This window comes from Belonocnema kinseyi, chromosome 4 (assembly GCF_010883055.1).
Source record: "Belonocnema kinseyi isolate 2016_QV_RU_SX_M_011 chromosome 4, B_treatae_v1, whole genome shotgun sequence".
NCBI lineage: Eukaryota > Metazoa > Arthropoda > Insecta > Hymenoptera > Cynipidae > Belonocnema > Belonocnema kinseyi.
In genome coordinates, this window is record NC_046660.1 from 46,620,561 (window position 1) to 46,627,944 (window position 7,384).

At 21.3% G+C, this 7,384-nt stretch overlaps 1 protein-coding gene across 2 annotated transcripts in view; it reads left to right on the plus strand.

Moving 5' to 3' along the window:
* The window catches only part of LOC117171206 (KICSTOR complex protein SZT2-like), a 132,777-nt gene that overhangs the window by 34,057 nt on the left and 91,336 nt on the right, over nucleotides 1–7,384 (plus strand). The gene's annotated exons all lie outside the window — the stretch shown is intronic.

A 7,384-nucleotide genomic window follows, 5' to 3' on the forward strand; every position in this document is an offset into this window, starting at 1 on the left:
ATCTAGTCGGGAGTGGTGCTGACTGAAAACAGATGATTTGGAGCGATTCGCGCGCCATCTGTTGGTCATTCTAAGGACTTATTGAACTACCCTCGTATCATTCAGTTTATAATGCGTAATTCGAAAATCCTGTACCTGATAAATGCTCTATTTTAGATTTTTATTTTTAAGCTTATATTTTTAATTTAAAGATTTTTTAAATGCTTTCTTAAAGACTTAAACAATTAAAAATTAAGAACGTTTGAAGTTGAAAATTTTTGATAAAAAACAGTTTTATTTTATCAACTGTAAATATACATAAATATTTTTTAAAATGGATATGTACTTTAAGATTAAAAACTTAACAATAATTTATTTGATAAAACGATTCGAAATCCTTTTAAAGTTAAAGAATTTCCAGATTCGTAATTAATTCGTAATTAAAGGCTTTTATTAAATTAAAAATATTGCTTTAGTCTAAATTATTCAATTTCTAACCCATTTAATTAAAAAAAGGATAATTATTTAATATTTAGCAATATTTGACTTATAATTTAAGACGACTAAATTCAAGCCAAATATTTAAAAGTAAACATTTTGAAACTTAATTGTTTGACATAGAAAGCTTTGAATTGTTGAAATTTCTAAAAGCTTTTAACATTTTAACGTTACAATTTTTATTGCTCTACTTAATAAAATGTTAAATTTGTAAGAAAAATTGTTGAATCTTTATTTATAAATTATAATTGAACACGTATTATTTCTAGAAAAAATTGAGTCATTTTAAGAGATATTTAGAAATTTTGAAGAGACTCCAAATTAATTTAAAACTTCAAATGATATTAAGTGATATAAACGAAGTTTGTCAAAAAAAATTTTCAGAACTTCTAAATATATTTTTTCCTACAATTTTTAGAAAATCTTAAAAAAAAATTTAAATCCTTAAATTCTTCCCGGGTCGTTTTAAATAATATTGAAAATCTCTTAAAATCTTTTTGAATATTCTGTTAAAATAATTTTTCAAACTGAAGAATCATATTCAATTTTCCTAGGAATTTTAAGAAAATGTTTTTATTCGTTTGGAGCCCTTCATAATTTGTAAAAAGCCTCTAAATTTGTTGTAATCTGAAAAAAATACATTTTGTTTTAAATTAGGTTGTGAGTATTTGCACCATAATTTCGTTACGAATAACAAAATTTTTGCGGTAAACACACTTCGTTAAAATTATTTGAAATCATTTCGAGCCTTAAATTAATTTTAAACCTGTTTGAAACTTCTAAATATCTCTTAAAATTACTCTAATTGTTTTTAAAAAATAATAAGTGTTGAATTTGGTGGAAATTCAATTAAGTTTTTAACTTATTGAGAAGTTTTGAAAAAATTTCAAAAATAAAGCTACATTTGAAAAAATGTAAAATTACTTCTAGATTTCTCAAGAGTTTGAACTACAATTTTTAAGTTTTTCAAGGATGCTTAAACTATTTAAAATGAAAACAATTAAAATTCTAATTTAAGAAATTTTAAGTTGAAAACAATTTAAATTAAGTATATAAAATTGCCTAAAATAACTGAATGATTTAATTTTGATAATTTTTAAAGTTCATTGATTGATTCTTTAATTTAGAGTATTGAAAATGTTAACCTGAATTTATATTTTTGGAACTTAATCTAAATCTATGAACTCTATAATTCATGAATGTTAAAAATTCTGAAATTTGCAGTTTAAATTCATTAAACTTGAAATTATTCAGTTAGAAAGTGTTAGTACCTTCCAGTTCAAGCGTGTAAATTATTAAACAATTCAATAGAAAATTTTTTAATTTAAAAAATTTTAAACTTCAATTTTAACAGTTAGAAATTCAAGAGTTCCACTTTGAATGCTTTAATTTGTTTCCTATTTTTTATTATTTAGATTGAGATTTCAATTTAAAAAATTCAATTGACCGGGAAAAATATTTGCGAGCCGGAGAAAAACCGGGAAATGACCGAGAATTTTGTTCTTTGATTAAAACGGTCACCCTGTAAAAGAAAACATTATTCGCATTAAAGAGTGCCTTAAAATGTTAGAAAAATAAATGTTCAATCATAAAAAAAAACTAATTTTCAACTAAATACTTTTTTTGAGAACAAAAAAATGATTTTTTAACCAAAAATAAAAGAATTAAATTTTCAATAAAAACAATCAATTTTTATCCATAAAAATGAATTCTCAACAAAGTAATTTAATTTTAAATCTAACAGCTAAATTTTCTACCAGAAAAGATACAGTTTCAGTCAAATATATAAACTTAAACAAAATTAATCTACAAAACAAAACTATGATAGTTCAATTTGCAGTTAGAAAAATAAATCTTAAACAAAAACAGATTTTTCAGCAAAATTAATTAATTTTAACTAAAAATATAAAAATTTCAAACAAAAACAGAATAGTTACAGCTTCATTAAAAAATAATTCATTTTCAGCTACAAAGATACGCAGTTTCAGCCAAAGAAATTAGTTTTTAATCACATTGATGAATTTTTGACCAAATAGTGGAATTTTCAACCCAACCCAACAATTCAACCCAACAACAATTTAACGAACTATTAACCACATATTTTCTTTCAACCAAAGAAATAAATTTTAAGAAAAAATAGAATAGTTAAATTTTCTACAAAACAAAACATTTTTTTGCGAAAAAGATTACATTTTTATTAGCAAAGGTAAATTTTCCACAAAAAGATGAAATTTCTTCCAAGGCAGATGAGTTTAATTTAGAAAAAAAATTCCCGAAAATAGTTGAATTTTAACCCAAAAAAGATTTAAGTTGATTTTTCCAGATCATAATATAAATTTTTTACCAAAAAATAAGTTTCGACGAAAACAACTGAATTTTCAATCCAAAAAGACGATTTTTTTTCAACCTAAAAATATAAGCCTTCAACCAAAAACATAATTAAATACTGAAACAAAAAACAATCATTTTCAACCAGAAAGTTGGACTTTCATGTAAAAAATATAATTTCTACTAATACGGATTCATTTTTAATGAAAAAAGAAAATAATTTTTAAAATAATAGTTGAATTTTCTTTTAAAAAAAGATTTCAGTTGACTTTCCATGATCAAAATATGAATTTTGAAACAAGAAATAAGTTTCTACGAAAAAAATTGAATTGTCAATCCAAAAATTTGCATTTTTAATAAAAAAGTGTGACTTTAAAAAAATTGTTGTATTTTATAAAAAAAATAGCTGCATTTTTATCGGAAAGAATGCAATTTCTCCTGAAACAGATGAATTTAATTTAGAAAAAAAAATCCCAAAAAATAGTCGAATTTTCATCCAAAAAAGATTTCAGTTGATTTTTCAAGATCAAAACATAAATTTTTTACCCAAAAATAAGTTTCTACGAAAACAGTTGAGTTTTCAATCTAAAAAGTCTAATTGTTTTCAACCAAATAGATGAATTTTTAACTAAAATTATAAATGGTCAACTAAAAAAATTTCATTTTTAACCAAGTACATGAATTTTGAACTATAAAGTTAAATTTTCTACCAAAAATAAAATACTTGAATTTTCAGTTAGTAAAATAAATTTTTAACACAAATAGAAACAAATTTTCAACAAAATAGTTATATTTTTAAACACAGAAATTAATTTTAAACCAAAAAGATAAAGTTTCAACTAATGAGAGTACTCTTCCACCAAAAAAGACGAATTTTCAACAAATAATTGAATTTTCGCCTAAAAAAAAAATTTCAACTAAAAATAAAATAATTAAATATCAGTAAAGAACTAAATTTTCAATCAAATCAAAGTAAATTTTCAACGAAATATTATAATTTACAACCAAGCAGATTAAATTTCTACCAAAAAAGATGAATTTTTGACAAAAAATGAAACAGTTACATTTTCAGTAAAAAAAAACTAGTTATAAATAATAAAAAAAAATAATTTTCAACCAAAAAGATCAATTTTCAACCAATAAGATGAGTTTTTTACCAGAATAGACTAGTTTTTAACAAAGTATATGAATTTTCAACCAAGTATTTAAATTTTTAAAGGAATTTTTTAACAAAACGAGGAATTAGTCACAAGGAAGCTTAACTATTTTACCACAAATTCGAATTTTCAATAAAATACAGGGTTTTTAAACCAAATATTTGAATTTTCAACTAAAAAGATTAATTTTCGAGAAAAGAAAATCAAATTAAAAAAAAAAAATTATTTAAATTTTCGACCGAAAATATTATTTGCTGAGCATCAAGACTAATTTTCAGCCAAAAGAAATGAATTTTTAATCAAATAAATTAATTTTCATCTAAATGGTTGATATTTAAAATAAAAGTGGCAAATTTTAAAATAAAAATGGAAAAATTAAATGTTCATTTAATCCATTTTTAATGAAAAAAAACTCTTTCTTCACAAAAATAGTTTATTTTAAACCTAAGAGACGAATCTTCGATAAACAAAGTAAATTTTAATTGTTTATCTTTCAACCAAAAAATATTTGAAATTAAAAGCCGTTGAATTTAACCAAAAAGGACGAATTTTCAACAAAGCAATGTAATTCAACAAAAAAATAAAGAATTTTTCGCTATAAAAAATAGAAAACTGTTTAAAATATGTACTGTAAAACGTTACTCAAGTAAACAATAATAATTTGTGAAATTCAGAACGAATAAGTATTTTGCGCTCAAGAAAGAAAGAAAAGTTTATCTAAATTGTTGAATTTTTAAGCCAAAAGGCGAATTTTTCTACGAAATGAATTTTTAACTAAAGTGATGAATATTTGACTCTAACACTTAAATTTCCAACCAAAAATATGAATTTTTAAACAATAAGTTCAATTTTCACACCAACAGATTATTTTTCATACAAAAAGATTAGTTTTTACTAAAAACTACAATTTTTCAAAAAAATACATGCATTTTTAACGAAATACTTGAATTTTCATTGAAAAAAAGACAAACATTGAACCAAATAGATGATTTTTGAACTGAGAAAAAGGAATTTCCAAGGAAAATGAGTTTAGTTACATTTTTAGTCTGAAAAATTAATTTTCAACATAATTGATGAATTTTTAATTGAACTGATAAATATTTAACTGTAATAATCGAATTTTAAACGAAATATATGAGTTTTTAAACAATAAGATTAATTTTAAACCAAAAAATAAAATTTCTCAACAAAATAATAGATAAATTTTTAAATAATAAGTTTAATTTTTACACCAAAAGATTATTTCTCAAACAAAAAGATTAGTTTTCTACTCAGAACTACAATTTAAAAAAAAAGACATACATTTTTAACGAAATATTTTAATTTTCAATTAAAAAAGACAAATATTTAACTAGACAGATAAATTTTGAAGTAAGAACAAGAATTTTCAACCGAAAATGGAATAGTTACATTTTTTGGAATTTTTCAACTGGAATAGTTGAATTTTAAGCCAAAAGATGAGTTTTCAACTAAAACAAAGAATCTTCAACTCAAATAGTTGAATTTTCAAACAAAACAAAATAAATTTCCTAAAAAAGATAAATTGTCAACCAAAACTTAAATAATTAAGTTTATTAAAAAAATTAATGTTCAACTAAAAAAACTAATTTTCAAATAAAGCAGATCATTTTACACCATAAAATTGAATGATTAAATTTTTAGTCAAAAAATTCATGTTTAACCAAAGAGATGAATTTTTATCTAAAGTTATGGAATATTCCACTGGTATAATAGTGACATTTTCAGTTTAAAAAACAATATGATTTTCCATTCTAAGAAAACACAAGTTTTCAATAAAATAGCTCATATTTCAAACAGAAATGTTTTGCTATTTATTGCTAGTCAAATTAGGCAGGGTGTCTAAGAATTTTATTTTAAAAATTACCTGATTTCTCCTTGAATAATTTTTCATATTTCTTGATCATTAATATTTCAATTAAAATTTTATTTTAATCTATTTTAATCAAAAAAATCTCTTTTCTACTATAAAAGATGGGCTTTTAACAAAACAATTGAATTTTCAACAAAATAATTAAATCTTTCAACATAATAGTTGAATTTTTAAAATAAAGAAATAAATTTCCAATAAAAAAGTGAATTTTCAATTAAAATTATAAATCTTCAAACAAACAAAAATTAATTTTTAAGAAAACAGTTTAATTTTCAACTATTCAATTGAATTTTTATTCCAAAAAAGTTGATTTCTGAACAAAAAATGTAGAAGTTGATTTTTCCTTGGTTCAAAGATAAAAAATATTTACTTAAAAGTTCATTTTTTGGTTGAAGATTCATATTTTAATTAAAAATAGTTTTGGTTTTTGTTCAAAATAAAAATTTAGCTATCTTTTTGAAAATTCAACGGTTTTATAAAAAATTTATCTTTTTGGTTTCAAAATTGTTATTTTTCTGTCGAAATTTATTCTTTTTGAATAATTTTTGAAATTATTAAAAAAAAATAATTTTGAAAAAATTAATTTTTTCGTTTTAAAATTAACTTTTTTATTCAAAATTATCTTTTAGAAACTTTATATTTTTTAATAACGGTTTTGCTTAAGGATTCAACTATTTTTTGGAAATTCGTCGTTTTTATTTCTATTCAACTGTCTTTAAAAATTTCTAATCAGTACCTTTTCCTAGTTAATATGAAAATTTATCGTTTTAGGTTGAAAATTAAATTAAAGATAACTACTTGTTCTTAAACGTTCATTTTTTTCGTTAAAGATCAACCTTTTAATTAAAAATACATTTTAGGTTTAAAATTAATGGTTTTAAATGAAAATTCGACTGTTTCATTAAAAATTTAACAATTTGGTATAAAATAACATTATTTTGTATACAATTAATCTGTTTTGAAGAAAATTAGATTTTTCATTCAAAATTAATTCTCCTAAATGAAAAATTATTCACTTCATTTTTATATGAACTAAAGATTAATTAAATTAAATTTGGTTTACCATCATATGCATTGTTCAAATTTTATAATTGAAAATTGATATAATTTGTTGAAAAGTCGTATTTTTTGGTTGAAAATTGCACTAAAAATTGTCTTCAGCGTTATTTTTTTGTTGAAATAGTTGGAAGATAGTGTCGTCGCTAAAAAAAAGTTTTTTATGAGACCGAGAAGAACCGGGAAATAATAGTGTATTTATTTTTTGACCGGAAATTTTACAAATTTTTAGAAAAAAATCTGTTAAGTTTGATTTTCACAGTTTTTGAAATAAATTTTTGGATTGTTATCTTTTTTAATTGTGATATCGTTCTTTACTTCAAAATTTTCCTTTTTAGATTTTAATTTAATAATATTTGAAATTTTGTAAATCTGAAAAAGAACAATTACTTAATATTTAGAAATATTTGACTTTTCAACATTGAACGTTACAATTTTAATTGTTCTATTTTAAAAAATTTCACTGTCTAATTTA